Below are 18,099 nucleotides of genomic sequence, written 5' to 3'. Positions count from 1 at the left end.
ATGAGTCCTTATTGATTGTAGGAATTAGCTTGTAAAATAGCACAGTTAGATATTGGTAGTAACTCCTTAATAATTTAAGACTGGTTGACTGATTGTGTCTTCTCCTTCGATGTTTATCAGCAGTGGTTGTATTTGTGTTTCCTTTTCTAGCTTTTAAATCATAACCTTTCAAGTAATAGTCTCTGGAAGAAAAGGGGCCTTCAAGATGACTACAGTTGCTGGCACCAACTTTATGTGGTCTATCCCAAAGTAGTTTTTAAGATCAATGGCCACTATGAGGTAAGGAACAAAAGAAGCCAAGCCTTCCTTCATTTAGGAGATTTTTATAATACATATGTGATACTTTTTTCAGAGTTTGTGAATGTTACAAAGGAACTGTGGTTATCAGAGCCCCAGGCATCTGGATCACTGTAGACAAAACCAACCATTCTCTTAGGATAAAATTGACCCTGATATATATGACAGATAAAACCTTCAGTTTTTAGAGCAAGAGTATGTAAAGAGCCTTATTTTCTGAGCGGTCTCCTCACTGGATCAACTTCAAATAATTTGTGGTACTCTTTTTCTGTTTTTGGAGGGAAGACATTCATCCTTGTATACATCTGCTGGCATGCATGGCCTTTAGATTTTGACATGGGTCACACGGCATATTTGAAGAAGACGTGTTCTCTAATATTCTTAACTAAAGATGGCCTCTTTTGCAAGTGAGAGGTGAGTGATGAGAGCTCTATATTCTGCAAGATGCTTATTTCTAATGGCTGTTTTTGTTTGGTGATAATAGTCTTCTCTGCCTAGAGCTTCCTTGAATTTTTTTTTAAGAGATCTTAATTGTGGAAAATATACTAAGAAAACTTGGGACACAGATATGCATGTAATTGCATGTTGGGTATAAGGTAAGTGTGGGTATTTTGTTATGGATTGCTAATTCAAAGCTTCTGCAGAGTTCCGTTGGGGTCATGTACCAGTATACTCAGTTTGCAAACATTCATGGAAGTAAATACGTGATGTCCCTAAGAATTTTTCCTGCATTCCTGCATTTAAATGAATACATGTTTCATCTAAAACATGGTTGGACAACAACTTACTGATTTCCTGTTCACATTTATTAACCGACTCCATAAATATATACACATTGCATAGCAATACATATTTTCAGTGTGGTTTACAGTTTCAATTAGAATTCTGGGACGTTTTAAAACTGAAGTAAGAATTCTGGGATATAATAGTTATACTACCTTAAATAACCTTCATGTTTCTGAGTTATTTGTGGTATTCTGTGCTTATGTGATAGGTAAACTGGACTTGGTGTAAAAGCATGTCAGATGTGACATAGTTCCCTGCCTTCATAGACTCATTGTTAATCATGTAATCCTGTCAAATTTTAAAATCCTGTAATTTTTTCCAACTTCATTGATATCTAAGTGATAAATAACATTGTATAATTTTAAGGTACGCAGCATGATGTCTTGTAATGTGTATATATAGTGAGAAGATTACCGCAGTAAGTTTAGTTAGCACGTCTGTTACCTTACATAGTTACCATTTCTTTTTTTGTGTGTGTGAGAATATTTAAGATCTACCATCTTAGCAGATTTTTAGTATACAATGTAATATTGTTAACTAGTCAACATGCTGTTCATTAGGTCCCTAGAACTTATTCATCTTATAATTGAAAGTTTATTGCCTTTGATCAGCATCTCCCTATTTCCCCCACCCCCTAAGCCCCTGGAAGCAATCACCATTCTGTTCTTCAGATTTTTTTAGATTCCACATTATAAGTGAGATCAGAAGTCTTTAATTTTTGTAAACAAAACTGATGTTTTGTTTTATAGGTCTTTACTGGTAGAGGTAATTTATGGAATTATGTGAAAATGGTAGTACTTGTCTAGCATTTTCAAAATCTTACAAAGATCAGAAACACTTTATTGTATTAATTTCAAATAAAACTTTTACTGATTACAGCACATAGTCTGTTATAAGCCTCTGCTGTATCATGAAATTTTCAGATACATGGTTTTCAGTTTATAATACATTGCCAGATTCTGTTGTACTCATCTTTGCATTCTAATTCCCTTGGGACTGGCCATAAATATAATAATTTTCAGTATTTGTATTTTCTTAAAATAAAGCAATGCATGTTATCTTTTTTTTTTTTTTTTTTTTGGTCTTGAAACTTTTTCAGTCATATGCAGTGCCAAAGGAAGAGAGAATCTGGTCACTGAATTTTCTGAAATGTCATTGTGGATCCTACCCAGTAGTGTTGCAACAAGGCTAAAAGTCGTATTAGCTGCCTTTAGGACAGAAACAAACCACTCCTTTTGTGGACCAAACCACAAGGTAAAATAACCTTGTTTAAAGAAAAAAGTAGGAGTGTATTGCAGAGGCCTTGACTAGGTTTATGATGACACAGGACCTTGTCTGAACATGATGATTTCAAAATTTGAGCTTAAAAGGACACTCTGAAATCCAGTCAATGTGCCTCAATAGACTTTTCAGAGGACATTATTCTTGGCAGAAAATGTTGGCTTGACATGTGAAAACTGAATAGCTAGAAATGGCAGGTGTAGTCGTACACTTCGCCAGTTTTTCAAACATCCCTTATTTTCTTTTCATAGATTTTTCTGAGCTAATTATTTTCTCTTTTTTCTTTTTTTTATATATACATATATGTGTGTGTGTGTGTGTGTGTGTGCCCACACACACTGTTCAAAGCAAAAATGGGAGCTCACCCTTGGATCTCAGAAGGCACACAGGTGGCGAGATGGAAACAAAGACATATAAAAAGGAAGCTGCCACCTCTTGGATCAGACATTGAATGACAGAGTTCTAGGTGTCTAAGCGTTGTCCAGAAAGAATATTTATGGAACACATATGAAACGCAATGAATGTGGTAAGTGCCCTTACAGGGATGTTGGTGTTTAAGGAATTTTTTTTTTTTCTTCAGTTGCTTGCAGTTGGTCAGTGCGTTCAGAGCCTATCACAGGGTAAATATTTAAAAAATATGACATTACTGATTTTTTTAAATGTTATTAGATACTTTACAGTTACTTCTTTTAGTGAAATATCTGAAATTAGAATCTAGGGCTGTCTGATATCTAATTTCATACTCTTAATACTCCGTAGTCTCAGTAGGCAGTTTGACCCTTATCTGGGAATAGCTATTTAGTGTATTACCAGGATGTGTTTCAGAAAAGCTAAATACTTTGTCATGAAGTTTACAATGTATTTATAGGGATACATTTTAGTCACTTTTGTTGGAAAGTGGAAATAAAGTGCTGTTTCAGTTTAGTTACATGGTGAAGGCCTACTAGAAGAGCAGTATTTGAAATCCAGTTATGTTTGTTCTAGATGTGAATGTTAATATACAGCTTCAGGTGTTCACATGGCCAGTCCATCTTTGCCAGCAGTGAATAGGAGCAGTTAGTACAGGGGAGCTCCTGGGTTTTTGCTACAGGATTCTTCATTCAGCTTCGCAAATGGTAGATGAAGAAACCTTGTTTCTATGACTTCTGCCCTTCAGTCATAAAAATGACCAATAAACAAAAATTTCTAGGAAGCCGTAGATGTTTTAACAAATATTTCTAAGAGTAGATATGATCTCAGTGAATAGTGTGTTGATTTCCTAGATGTGGTAACTTCTACCTATTACTTATACTTTTAGGGTAAGGTTTATCCAGTTTATATTCTGTTTTAGTCACTGAACTATGCATAACTTGAATTACTTTGCATTTAGGCATATGTATTTTATTTTAAGCATCCACTTCTGGGTCATTTTAAGTGGACCATAAACTGGCAATACCAATAGATTTCCACATGTCCTGTTTTCTGGGGAAATTTCATCAAATATGTTATAGCTTAGCAGTAAATAAATACTCTGGCCATATTGGTTATTGGAATCTAGTACTGTTTTCTAATGATGGTTCTCTGTAGTGTTAGTGTTATAATGAACTGTCCACTTTACTTATGAAATCTGAAAATTAGTCACTTTATTTGGGATTCCTCTAGGTTTGTAAGTGGTAAAGAATATAAAATATGAGTCAAAACAGAGTCACTCCCCATGCTATAGCAACTGAAGAATGAACCCAGACTTGAAACAAGGAGACTTCATTTCCATGGCTTGGACTGAATAAAATAAGAAATCACAGAGGATTTTTAAAAATTGTGATATGATTGCTATGAGAATAAGTTATTGCAGTGATACCAATTTTTCTTTTGTAGGATGGCAGAAAATTCAGGCATTATATTTTTCTAATTATCTTTTGCATAATGTGTAACCCTCTCTAGAGAACTTGGCTAGACAGTGGATTTGAATTTTAGACAGGGTGTTTTCTCGACTAAAAGAGTGAATTATGGCCCTAAGTGATGTCAAAGTAACAATACAAATATTCCACCTCCCAAAATCGCTTAAGTCACAATGAAGAAGAAACTTTTATAAAAGCCTTGAGTTACTGAATAATATTTTTGTTTGTCTAAGATTATAACATGACAAGTTTTGGAAAAATGATTACAAGAATGTGCATAGATAGGAGAATGAAACATTAATGGTTCACTAGAGGAGTTGGTGTCATTATGACTGTTCTTTTTCCAAGGCCTGTCATAAAAGTTGGCATCTAGTAGGTTTTTGATGGATAGTAAGTTTTGTTACATTGTTGTCTTAATTACTGGTAGAATCAACATGTGAATGAACAAAAGGTACAAGAAATTTGCCTTACAGGCAAAATTTGGCTTCCCGTTTAACCTTTATTTTCTGATTTTTTTTTTTTTTTTTTTGTAAGGGTTGAGTCAAGAAACAAGGAAGTTTATTGTGCCACAGCCTGGAAGCAGGGAATTGGGTGGTACTTTCTCCCCCGCCCCACTGCCTGCACTGTGTGGCTTATGGGATCTTAGTTCCCAGACCAGGGATTGAAACCAGGCCCTCAGTAGTGAAAGTGTGGAGTCCTAATCACTGGGCCGCCAGGGAATTCCCTGGATGGTACTGCCTTCAACTCACTTATGTGAGAGTGCCAAATTTTGATTTGGGGCTTTGCTGGAAAGAGAAATTGTTGCCTCTTCTTACAAGACACCTTTCCCTGTTTAGTCTAGCTCACTGGAGAATAAATCTTCATGTACAGAAACAAAAGGCATGTCTTTATTTGAATTTATTTCTAGAGCATACCTCTTAGAAATCAAGAGGGCATAGTTGTTGAGGCATATACAACAGAGTTTACTTATTAGTGGCTAACAGAGTACTTGACCACATAAAAGTATGTGAAAATTCATCTGTGGTATTATTTAGGTTGGCAAAATATATTGATTATTTATTCTCTTGGTTTTTATAACGCACCTTAAACATTGTACTACAATTCATTGTAAAAGAAAAGACTGAATACTTGTTTTTGAAATGACAAACACATGTACAGATAATTCAAAGAAAGTAATGGCAAATAAATGGGAAATATCTCAAATTAATTCATAAATCCTTTTAAAATCATCGTGTAATATATATTTCACTATCAATTTTACAGAGATTTGAAACATGATGTCAACTAGAAGGTGATTGGCTATCATTCATGGACATGAATGGAGCCTAAGAAAGATGGACAAAGGATTTCATCCAGAAACTTAGAATCTTTTTTGCACAATAGATACTCCAATATATATGGCTGTTTTGGAGCTACCTTTCATATTGAAACTTCTAACTGGCCCCCTTGCTTCTAGCTTCAGATTCTCTAATTGATCTGTCTGCCATAGCAGTCTTTGGGAAAGATGACGAAACCACATCATGTCCTTCATAAATCTGCAGTTGACATGTTTTAAAAGTGTTAGAAATAAGCAATAATCAGAGAAGAGGACAAAGATTATATAAACTGATAATATTTAGAGCATCTTTTGCCACTGTCAAAACTGGAAATTTTCCAGTTCTAGTGGCTGAACATTTGGATTCATAAAATTCAGACACTCCTTTCCTCTTACCCTTTGGTCCATAAGAATCTCAAGAAATTTGCATAGCAAGATACAATGTGATTGCAACCCAGGATGATTTTAGGGTAGTTTTGCAAACTGTTTTTCTGTTAACATAGATGAACAGATTTTTCTGGAGTATCCTGAGCAATTGTACTTATGGACTGCTACGGAAGTCTACACCTCATACCATTTTAAGGGGTTTTTGGCCAGGGCTCTCCTGTAGAGACATTTTCTAGATCTTTTAATCTGTATTGATTTGCCTGATCCAACAGCATCAGGACAGCATCTCTCATTCCAGGTTTCTCCCCAAGATTCAAGTGTGTGAAGGGTATCTACTGAATTGAAAATATTTCAGCTGGGTAAAACTTGAAGTATTGGCTAGGCTGTACAAACTCAAGTGAACATAAGCTAACCCTGTAAGAATATGTGGATAGGAAGGGAAGGACAACAGATCTTGAGTTTAGCTGGAAGCTTCACCAGCTCTAAAATTACAGACAAAATAGAAATTTATACTGGCCTGTACTTCATCTTGGCTCTTGTATATTTGCATTTCATTGGCAGTCTTTGGATTGGTGGGGTGGAATATTTTCCTTGCCATGGAATATCAGCTTGCCTTCGAAAGTTACCAGTAAAAAGCCCTATATATGTGGCATTTGTATGCATACGTGATAAACCTTATTTTCCCCCACGGCATTTTAAAACAACTTGAAATCTAATCCCATTAACTAATTAACTAGATATATGTACCTTATGAATTTATTTAAATACTTAGAAAAATTGTGTGTGGGTAATGGTATTGAAATTAAAATACTCAGTGAATGATGAATATGTGTGAACTGTTCATTGAATGTTAGGAGATGAAGAGAATGAAATTCAACATGTAATAGTTTATTGTATTTTATTCTTTCTTTGCTTAATCTTTTGGAATCTAATACTCAAGTACAGAGGCCTACATTTATAAACAAATCTATTATTTTTAGATACTTTTTAAGATGAATGTTGTAATAATACAGCTTGTTTCCTAAGGAAGTTTCTAAAAACATGTTTGGTAAAATTGTCTTCTGGAAAAGACTTAAGAAAGGGATTCTGAGGACATTTTGTAAGTTATACACAATTCTGTATTATTTATGGATAGCAGAAAAGAGAAGGACATGGGAATGTTTAATACATCAATCATAAAAGCAAAGGAAGGCACTAATTACTATTTATATGCATTTTGAGAATACTGTGTATGAAATAACCAAATATAATTGCTTTGTGATATTTCTTAATGTATTGCAAATGCTAACAAAGAGTTTGCTAATATATGTAGAAGAATTATTTTTAATACATGATTATAGAAATAAGGATTGTTAGAATAACTCTGAATGATGTACGTTTGAAATCATTTGATTGGATTATTGTGGTGGGTTTTTTTGGGGAGGGGGATTGTTCTGTATACAGTTGTTACCTAAGAACTTTTATTAAGGGTGCTCTATCTGGTTGTAGATGTTACCCTGTAAATGATTTTTATGTTACAATTTGTATGGTATGAGATTGCCTTATCATGATGGAATTTTTGCACAGGAGAAGAGCCTCTATGAACACTTGTATGATCAGGGTTCAGTGGGTGTTTTTTATTGCTTTGTATATAATAGAAAGACTACTGTGCTGTACCATCCTATCAGGCATAGAGGTGGGTGACATTTTGGGCACTTCAGTTACTAGAATATAATGTTGGTTACTGAGGAATTTCTAGACGGCTTTGTATTAGGTAAATAAAAGCTGAATTTAGGAGATAGAGAATTGGGGGTTTTTGGAGGGTTGTGTGTTTATATGCATATGCACAGAGACAGTTCTTAAACAGCATCCAGGCTTTACTCCATGCTCAGATATGTTGGGCATCTACATATATTTTATGAATATTCTAATATTAAACACAGGTAGAATTTTTTTCGTTTTGCCAGTGGAATTGCCTATCAGTATTCATTTCTGGTAGAAATTGTTAAACAGTTTGTTATAAACAGTGTTATAATGTTTTCTTGTTTAACCTCTAATTTTCTACATGTATAAACATCATTGTAAATACATACCAACCTAATAGGATAGAAATATTTTTGTTTGCCAAAAAAAAAATGTTCCATTTAGCCTCTCATTGTGTTCATTGGATCACTAGACTCAATTTTTAGGTTGTGAGAAATACATTGTGTAGTATTTAATATACATATATCATTGTTTTATGACAGGATTCATCATGGTGAAAACGTCACTGGACTGCCTTGATAGTTTTCAGATATATTTGTGTACAAATAGAACACAGCTCTTTGTATATCTTAAAGAAAGCTCCACATGTGGGAGCATAGGTTAAAAATGTTTTCATTTGTGAGTAGAATTTGACTTTTAATGAAAATAGTGAATTGTTGTTTTAAAGTACTTATTTCTAGTTGTATAGGCAATTTGTAAATTTTTATGGATGATGTTAGTGATGGTATATCACACCTGAGTTCATTAAATAGTGGGCTGACCAAAGGAATGTTTTTGTATTATGTGAATATAATAGACACCATTATTGCATGTTTTTTAGGCATATTAGCTATAATTTTTGCATATTTTGTAAAATATTAACTATATAGAGTGAAAATTTTTGCTAATTGTCAGCTTATCTTAGCAAATAATTGGGCAGCTAAAGGGGTGTTTTTATAGATGGTTGTTAATAAAATAGTTAGAATGTATAATAGTTTTGCTTTAAACTTTTAGTTCTTGATTTATAGGGATTTCTTAACATATACATATGTATACATATACACACGTGAATACATGCACATATGTGTTTTATAAAACTAGTGATATTAAAAGTCATAGAATGGAATTATTTTTTGGCCTAAACAATTACCATTTGGCCTTGAGGGCAGATGATATAGGAAGTTTTAGTTTATAAACTTTATTTAGTTGCTGGAGGATACTGTGAGGCTGCTAGATATGTGGTAAACAAATGTTGGTTTTGTTTTTTTTTAAATAACATCTGCCTAGGATTTGCTGAGTAGGCATATATTTTGTGAGTACCAAACTGATAGACAAAGGTGAAAACACTGTTTTGGTAAATTGAATTGCTAAACCATGTCTATTTGGGATATATTTGGTTGCTCCGGATTGTATTATTACTTTCTTTTCTGTATTGAAGATACATGTTATTTCATGAAATAATTTTGGATATATAATATCTGTCAATTTTGGAAATACCTTTTCACTTAAATGTTAAAGTTATAATCATTGATCATAGATAGAGTGAGCATCTTCATGAATTAGGCTTGACTTTTGAGGGTTTTTTGTTTTTATGTTCTTGAGGTTTTGTAATTAGACATTCTTTGTTTAAAGTGTAGAAATCATTGCCATTCATATTTTTAAATACGTAAACTTGTACAGTTTTTCTTACTCCAATCAAATTTTTGAGTTTTAAATGTTGGGACAGAGCAGGGAAGCATTTGACTGCTGTGTGTTGAACAGACAAGCTCTTCTATAACAACTTCCTAGGTATTTAGAACTCTGTCTCCATACACACACATACACACAATATATTAATAATTAATAATATTTTAATTTTGAACTAATGGTGAAAACTATCTATTACCAATAGAAGTGTTACATGACCCCTATGTGTTTATACTTGGTCTGTATGGGAGGGGGGGAATTATTAGGTAGTTGTGTGCATGTGATCAGATGTTTGTTTTTTATACCGTATAATTCAATAGATGTGCAGAAATTTCTGTCATAGTTTTGAATGTATATTTACCTAAAATTAATAGCACATAAGCTTTTTTATTCTTGTAGAATGAAATGGTACTTAGCTGAGTGACATTTAGACTTCTGTGTATGTAATTACATTACAAACACATGTTCTTTCTAGATATAGACATTTCTGATATACATATAATTTTACCTCTTTGTGGGACATGTAGGTATAACTTATTTTCCCAGATGTGCTGAGGTTCATGATGAAATTCACTTTTCTAAAGAACATTTTATAGAAATCTTTCTGTGTTCATTTGTTACATGGCAATAACCAAGACAATTTTGTAAGTAAGGGACAAGAGAAATAATTTAGTTTTAAACATCTGGTATTTCTAGATGTACTGAGAGTCTCAAAAAGTATAATTTTGTAAAAACTTTCATTGTAAATGTGTTAGTATTGATACTGTTGTCTTTTAAAATCAACATGGCAATGAAGTTGACAAACAGGCTCTTGGAGCTATGCAAAATTTATCATATTAGTTCGGTTGTTAAGAGGAAATGTTGACAAGATTATGCATTTACCCTGTTCTCATATAGAAGAAGAATTTGCCATTGTATCAAGTATGTATATTTAAAACTTACACCATGTAAATTCACTTGGTATTTCTGGATGTACCGAGATTCCTGATATAGTTCATTTATATTATTATTTTTTATTAAGACTTTTTATTAAGGGCAGTTTTAAGGTCATAGAAAAATTGAGGGGAAGGCACAGAGATTTCCCATATGTCCCCTGCCCCGACACGTGCATAATCCCTCCCCCATTATCAACCCAGCACGTGTATAATCCACCCCTATTATCACATTCCCCCATCAGAGTGGTACATTTGTTATAATTCATGAGCCCATATCGACACATCATAAGTCACCCAATGTCAGTAGTTTATATTATGGTTAACTCGTGGTGGTGTACATTCTGTGGGTTTAGGCAAGCATATAATGACATGTATTCATTGTCATCATATTTTAATGGCCCTAGAAATCCTCTTTGCTCCAACTACTTATCCCTTCCCTTGTATTTCTTTTTTTTACTTTGTTTTCTTTTTTTTTCCCTTTATATTCAAATTAATAAATGACTTGGTCAGATTTTATACTACCTCCTGGAACTATACACAGTTCTGTATGTGTTCCCTTGGTTGCATGACAATATTCAAGACAACTTTGTAAATAGGCAGATACCAGTTTTTAATTTTTATCATCTAGAATTTCTAGATGTATAGAGTCTCACAAAGTATAATTTTGTAAATAATTCACTGTAAAGTTTCATTGTTTTCTTATGTCTCAGCAGTGAAATTGATGGAACTGTGGATTTCTTGAGCTATATACATATTTTGGGATCTATTGAGTTATGGGAAAGCAAAAGTTAAAAGGGTATTTTTTAACTTTTGCATTCTCATCTAAAAGAAAATTTTACATTTTAATCATTGTTTAGTGCTTGGATTTTTATACATTAAAAAAGCCAAGTCATAATTTGTAGTTGTGTTGCTGATAGAGCATTACATATTTTAATCAGGAGATTTTATTCTCTTTGAATTATACAGTTTTGTGTTTAATTGGACTGCATGACAACATTCAAGACAACCTTGTAAATAACAGTAAATTTATCATTTAAAAATTAGTTTTTCTAGATGCATGGAATTTCACGAAGTACAAATTTGTAAATATCTCATTGTAAAGTATCATGAGGTGGCTTCTATAAATGTTTTAGCAGTGTAATAGGTAACTAGTAATTGGCCTTTTAGGGCTTTGTAACATTTTGGTGTTTATGTAGTGGGTTTTGGGGGATAGGGGTACACAGATTGTCTCCATATCTTCAGATTTTTAGGTTCTCATGTTATAAGAAAAGATTAGATTGTATACTTTTAACAAGCAAAGAAAAATGCCCATGGGATTTATTTTCATCTTTAGGAAGAAAAAGGAAAACATGAGAAGGGAATTGTCGTTTTAAACTGCAGGTATATTCATAGTTATATAACATTGCTGAAGTAATGGTTATTTTGCTATGCTATGTAAACCTACTGTTTGCAAATTTATATATGTATATGCATGCATATTATAAATGTATATACATGTACATATGTAAAATTAGTTTTAGGGGTATAGATATGATAGTGTTCTTTCTCATTTACTAGATTATAGCTTTACTTTTTTTTTAATGGAAATAGTATTTCAATTGTAAGCTTAAACGTGTAGAAGCCCACTTCATGTTATATCTAAATGAATGTTAATTTTTATATAAAATGTTTAAGCATTTTATATAATGCTTAAAAATGTTTAAGCATTTTATATAAAATACTGTGGATATGTTTTTTTTAATGTTTACATATATACATCTGTATGAGAACAGAATTTCCATGGTTATGAATATTTTATTTTTCTGAGAGCTTTTGAAAATTTTCTGGAGAGCAGTTAATTTGTATGTTATAATCAGTAACCAATGTCAAAAGTATTCTCAGTTGCCTATAATGTAAATAACGGAAATTTCTTAGAATCCTATCCATTATTATCAAAGTGTAATCAGTACACGTTTTTGAACAACAGTTTGGCAATGACAATCGAAATTTGAGTGTGTAAAATTGTTGAAATGATATAATCTGTTGACGGAATTTTATATATTCCTACTCAAATCCATAAAGAAGAAAGTATGTTATAGATCAAGTATAACAAATAATTTGAATGTATGAAATACACATCATTAACGATTCTAATGATAGCTAATTCATATGGTTATTATTCAAACATTGGAAAAGTATTCTGATATTGAAGGGTGTTTTAAGTTGATTTTTTAAATTGTCATTTTTGTACAAGTATCAACTAAGTGTGTGTGCTGAGGTGTGTCCATATGCCTCCGGTTTTTCTATTTGAAATATTAATGGTTACTGTTCCTTGGGAATGGGATTATTCAGACATGATAATGGAGTTAAGTAATGCTTACTCATTAGTGTTACTACAATAGTGATTATTTTAGCATTCTTTTTGAACTTTTTGTACATGTGTAAGTTAAATACTAAAACATTGTTTATATATTTGTGTATTGCTACATGAAAATCTAAAATACAAATGTGAATTATTGAATAGAAAGTTGTCTGGAAAAACATGGCAAAATTTTAACATTACTGTGTAAAAAGATCAGAAAAGAAGGGACTGCTGCCACTTTCTGCCTTTAAAACTTTAAAGGTATTTCAGAAGCAACATTTAAACAGCAGAGGAAATTTTAAAGATACAACCAATTTGTGCCTGTCTTCATCGTTACCTATTGACATCTCGGGAGTGTTGGGCTGTTGTATCCAGCTTTGTATTCCCAGTGACTGTTATGAATAGTTTTTGAGTGATCGTGAAGAGCGTGTGACTTAGATACTAGTGCTAGTGCGGCAAGGAGTTTTACACAGTGAAACAGAGTATTGGACTATCCACGGAAAGAAGGGAGAAGATGGCATTTGAGGTAGGTGCTAAACAATTATATTTGGGGGCTTCCCTGGTGGTGCAGTGGTTGAGAGTCCGCCTGCCGATGCAGGGGACACGGGTTCATGGCCCGGTCCGGGAAGATCCCACATGCCGCGGAGCGGCTAGGCCCGTGAGCCATGGCCGCTGAGCCTGTGCGTCCGGAGCCTGTGCTCCACAACGGGAGAGGCCACAACAGTGAGAGCCCGTGTACAGCAAAAAACAAAAACAATTATATTTGGGTTGACAAACACAAAGGGTAATTTTATAAGGCAGTGCCATATTTGTGGCATATTGTAAGGGGAAGGAATCTCTTGGGATAAACTCGAATTACTCTTAGTAATGGGCATAATTGGAGAACGGATTGTTTTCTTTTATGGTAGTTGAGTCTCTCAGAAGGATTTCAAACAGGTCTTTATGGCTTTTTAGATTGTTCAGAATTGGCATGAAAAATGTTTCAGTAGTCTCAATGTTTGTGCTAAAGGTACTCTGAAAAGGTGAAAAAGTAAAAAAAACAAGTCTCTTTGGGCAGTCATATTTGCTAGTTTAATTATTTCCATTCACTATTCCTGTCAGTTCTAAAGTCAAATATTGTATATTTGCTTCTCAGGTGAACATGATGAAAGAAAGACATAACATGCAGATAACCTGAGGATGTCTGACATCATCAGGAACATTCTTCCTGTGAAGTTCCTTAATTTATAAATCTGAACTGTAAACCACAGGTAAGAAGGTTCTGGATCAAGAAATGCTGTATTAGGATGAGATTTTGGCTAGGTTCAAGAAAATAACACTGGGGGCAGACTTTGTTCTTGAGTACCTGTGAGTTACAAACATTCCTGAGAATAAATAAACCAGTTATTTTAAAGTACAGTTTTATAAAGATGGAATCCATGAATAATGTAGGTACTTATGCCTTCCTTCAGTTAATTTACTTATGACGAAAGATGACTAATATTATAAAGGAAATGATCAATATTTTAATAATTATAAATTAGAGAATAGACCAACTATTTTTGCATGTGTAGTTTTGTGGTGTGAAAAAGAGAAGTTCATGGCAACCTAAAAAAGATACTGATATAGAAGAGTAGTAGTAATAAAGTCATGTTGAAGTTGGAGAGTTGAATCAGCTATAGGATTGATTAATGAGGAACTGTTACTAAGCCTTAACTGAAATTGTAACAAAGTTCAACATGAGCCCCCATTTACCTGCTACTTCAGTGTTTGGTCAGAATGCTATGTATTTTACCTTATAATGTCTCTTGTTTTTCCCTATAGGGAGATGATAGTTCCAAGAAAAGACACTTTTGCCATCTTTGTTTTTAATCTCAATAATTGGTACCATGAGACCTGTTGCAGTATTCCTCTTTTCAAGCGTTCATCACTCCCATCCATCCCTGGGCCCAGGAGAACCCCTTGGCGATGATTGTGTAAGGACACTTTGAGTGCTCATTTGATTTAGGGAGGGACACTTTGGTTAGACAGGAATTGATTATTCTGCTTTTCTTAAGCTTGATGGATTTTTGGTGGCAGCTAGTGGATATTGTTCAGGGTAACGTATGAGTAACAAATTATCCTAAAACTTAGTTATGGATAATACGTTATTGTGTTATTTCCATGGATACTGTGAGTGAAAATTTCTGACAGTGCTAGAATGTCTGTGGGATCAATTGGGAAGGTCCAATCGAATAATTGAGAGTGATTCAGACCACTGGAGTCTTCTGGATACTTTTTCACTCACGTCTGGCACTGGTTTTAGATGACTTGGAAGGTTGGGCTTAGCTGAGGCTTTAAACTAGAGTACCTTCGCACAGCCAGGTTCCCATATGAATCATAAAAATAAGTGTAAGAAGAGAGCCTTGTGAAAGTGGCATGGCCTTTCTGAACTAGTTTCAGAAGTCATGTAGCATCTTTTATGCCATATTCTGTTGGCTAATGGTGCCATATGGCCAACCAAAGTTCCATAGCATGGTGGGATAGTGCCAAGGTGACTGCAGACCCAGACAGCTTGTAAAACCAGATGAAAGAAGGCACAGTAGGTAAGAGCTACAAATGTGGTGCTTCAGTAGTTTTTGTTTTGTTTTCTTTTGGGGGGGGTGGTCCTTGATTTTCAGAATTTCACTTCTCTCACACTCAGAATCCCTTGCAGATAATTTCCAACAAATGTCTTATTCATTGCCTGGCATAAAATAAAGTCTTACTGAATTGTTTTGTGATTTGGGGAGTAAATTAGGCAAAAGATAAGTTAAAAGTGCATGGTTTTTGGATTAAGTCAGTTTGGGGAATGCAAAAGGGAAAAGGCCCAGGGTGCAATATGTTGATACCGAAAGGTACAATCTTAGAACTACAAAAGCTATGGAACTGTTAAAAAAAGAATGAGTGGGGACAATTGTTGATGAAATCAGTAATGTTGTAACACATACTGAATCCCTGCTCTTAACACACCAGGAGTTTTTCCCTTCATTTTTTACTATACCCCACAGGAAGGTTAATAATTCATGGGATGTGCTGTGAAGAGTGAATGCTGACAAATTCCTTAGACATTCTTTCTCAGAGACCCTCATTGCCTACCTCCTGTCCATGGGATAACCTTGAAAGTGGAAGTTTTAATCATAAAATGTTTATTTTTCCCTCAGGATAAATCATAGCTAAATAGAAGATTAATGGTTTTTTGGGAGGTACCTACTCAGGAATTTTGATGGACCCTGGAATAATGAATGGGTCAGGAGCCAAATCTTTTCCTAAGTTCCGTTTTAGTCTCTATATCTTTAATATAGTTACTGTTTTTCTTGTCAAATGGACTAAGCTCCTTGGTTATTTTCATTGCAGTATTTAAGCATTGTTATATTTCTTGTACAGAAATGTATGTAGATTGCATGATATCATGAATGAGTGATCTGGAGATAGAAGAAACCACACATAGTAAAAAAGAAATACAGACAACATGAAGAGAAAGTTTGAAGGATCAGTCCATTTAGCAAGATGTAAGAAGAACTCCCAATATCCGGCTTTCTCATTGTTAGAAAATTCCAAAATGCATTTTGATCCACCTGTTATTTCTTCATAATAGAATAGCTGTTGCATCATGAAGTATGCTACTAAACTTTTCCCATTTTTTTCCCCAATGTGTCCTCTCAGGTGATGACTGAATAGGAAAAATTGATGCCATTGCTTCTGCCACCATCTTCAGTAAAACCAAAGACAGTCTTCATAATGTATAGAGATTCCTCATTGATGTGTTGCAATGGACACTCCCTGTAGATCACAAAAACAGTCTGAGAAGGCTGAAGTTTCAAAGTGACCTAAAGGGTGATATTGGAGAGAACTGTAACCAGGCATGTTGACTGTTTTCATTGTTGCCATTGGACTAAATCTCAGGAGCTTGAATGATGGAGGCATTATTACACAGAGAAGCTCAGGATGGTATAATTTCAAGGCTTCATTACAGTGCTCCCATAAGTATTAGGTGCACATTTTTAAAATTTTAATTTATCACAGGGAAATTGAAAATTGACTCATAAAAAATCATCTTTTTCAAGATTTCAAAGGACATGGAAATTTGTGAAGTATAATATTTTACTTCTTAAATGCCTTTTTTCCTCTTCTAATTCTGCCACCTCTGTCTGTGTTATCTACTATTAATGAAATTTTGTGCACATCCTTTTGGGTGTATTGATAAATTAATATGCAAGTTATTTTTTGGGTGATCTATATACTAGCTACAGATTTTCTACACAGTAAACATGGTTTATATATAAATTGTAAATTTATCCAACTAATTTGTTGAAATAATACCAGTGAATTGGAATTGCTTGGACTAAGGGTATCCAAAATTTATAGTTTTGAGTCCAAACTAGTTTTCCCTACTATACAGACAGGACCTCATCAATCTTGTTCCCCAGTGTTTATGTGGGTATATTTCCTAAAACTGTACAAATGTTACATTTTTAATCTTCAGTAATATGGTATTACAAAGAAATTGCTTTTCTTCTGTTACTGTTCAGCTCTGTCATCTTCATATATGCTTAATCCTTACTAGTCATTTGTGTTATTTCATTTTCTTCTGTTTTTTTTTTCCATTGATATATAAATGTCTTTGTTACTGGTTTCTAAGAACTCATTTTTTATTAAGGATGTTAACCATTTGTCATGCAGTGCAAATGAAGTACCATATTTTATTGCTTTCAATTTACTATGGTGTTTTGTATTTTGGCTGTGTATTAAAATATCATGTACTTTATGCCTTTTGAGTTTTGTGTTTTTCTTAAAAAAACACGTTTGTATTAGTATCATTTCTTGGTCTGTATTTTCTTTTTTGCATCAAATATTTTGTCATGTTATTTCTCTTTCTATTAATCATTACTGTAGTTTTAAAGCATTACATATACAAATTACTCACCTTAACCTAAGTAGTTACTACTTATTTTTAATTCTACCATAATCATATAGAACTTCCGACATATAATTGACTGCATTTCTATTTATTGGTTTGCCTTACCTTCTATTGATACTTTAAAATTACTGTTGAGTCTTATCTATTCCATTGAGTTCTATCTCATTTCTCTTCTCTTTCAGAATATTCCCTGTCTGTACTTGCATTTTTTTCTCTCAATTGACGCTTAAAATTACTTTGCAAGTTGGAAAAAATAATGCAGTTTTTATTTCATTTGCAACAAATTTAATAGATTAATTAGGAGAGAATAGATCTCTTTAAAATTGAGTCTTCCTATCAAACAGCAAGGTATGTCTTTCTATTTTTTTATCAAATTGTTATGTTGGGATACTGCTAGTTTAGTTTTTTTAAGTTCATTCCCAAACATTTCATAGTTTTCTTAATGTAATGATGGGGATTGTACACCTAGCTTATTTTCATATTGATATAGGAAAGCCATTTGTATACTTTTTAAATGCAGTTTCATCGAAATTCCAAAATTATGGTTTTTTTTC

The 18,099-nt window shown here is 33.5% G+C and overlaps 1 long non-coding RNA gene and 1 other non-coding gene across 2 annotated transcripts; both read left to right on the top strand.

The window, feature by feature from the left end:
• Nucleotides 1-2,393: 2,393 nt before the first annotated feature.
• Nucleotides 2,394-2,467, top strand: LOC115803935 (small nucleolar RNA SNORD107). The gene has a single exon (XR_004024743.1). It is a non-coding gene; the product is annotated as a small nucleolar RNA SNORD107 (small nucleolar RNA).
• Nucleotides 2,468-14,588: 12,121 nt separating this feature from the next.
• On the top strand, nt 14,589-17,392 carry LOC149750150 (uncharacterized). Its single transcript, XR_016392026.1, has 2 exons — nt 14,589-16,136; nt 16,291-17,392. It is a non-coding gene; the product is annotated as an uncharacterized LOC149750150 (long non-coding RNA).
• Nucleotides 17,393-18,099: the final 707 nt, after the last annotated feature.

This window comes from Delphinapterus leucas, chromosome 2 (assembly GCF_059928025.1).
Source record: "Delphinapterus leucas isolate spDelLeu-1000000601 "Yukka" chromosome 2, BTC_Dleu_Yukka2, whole genome shotgun sequence".
NCBI lineage: Eukaryota > Metazoa > Chordata > Mammalia > Artiodactyla > Monodontidae > Delphinapterus > Delphinapterus leucas.
The sequence above is the reverse complement of the archived record's forward strand: the minus strand, read 5'-3'. Positions and strand labels throughout refer to the sequence as shown.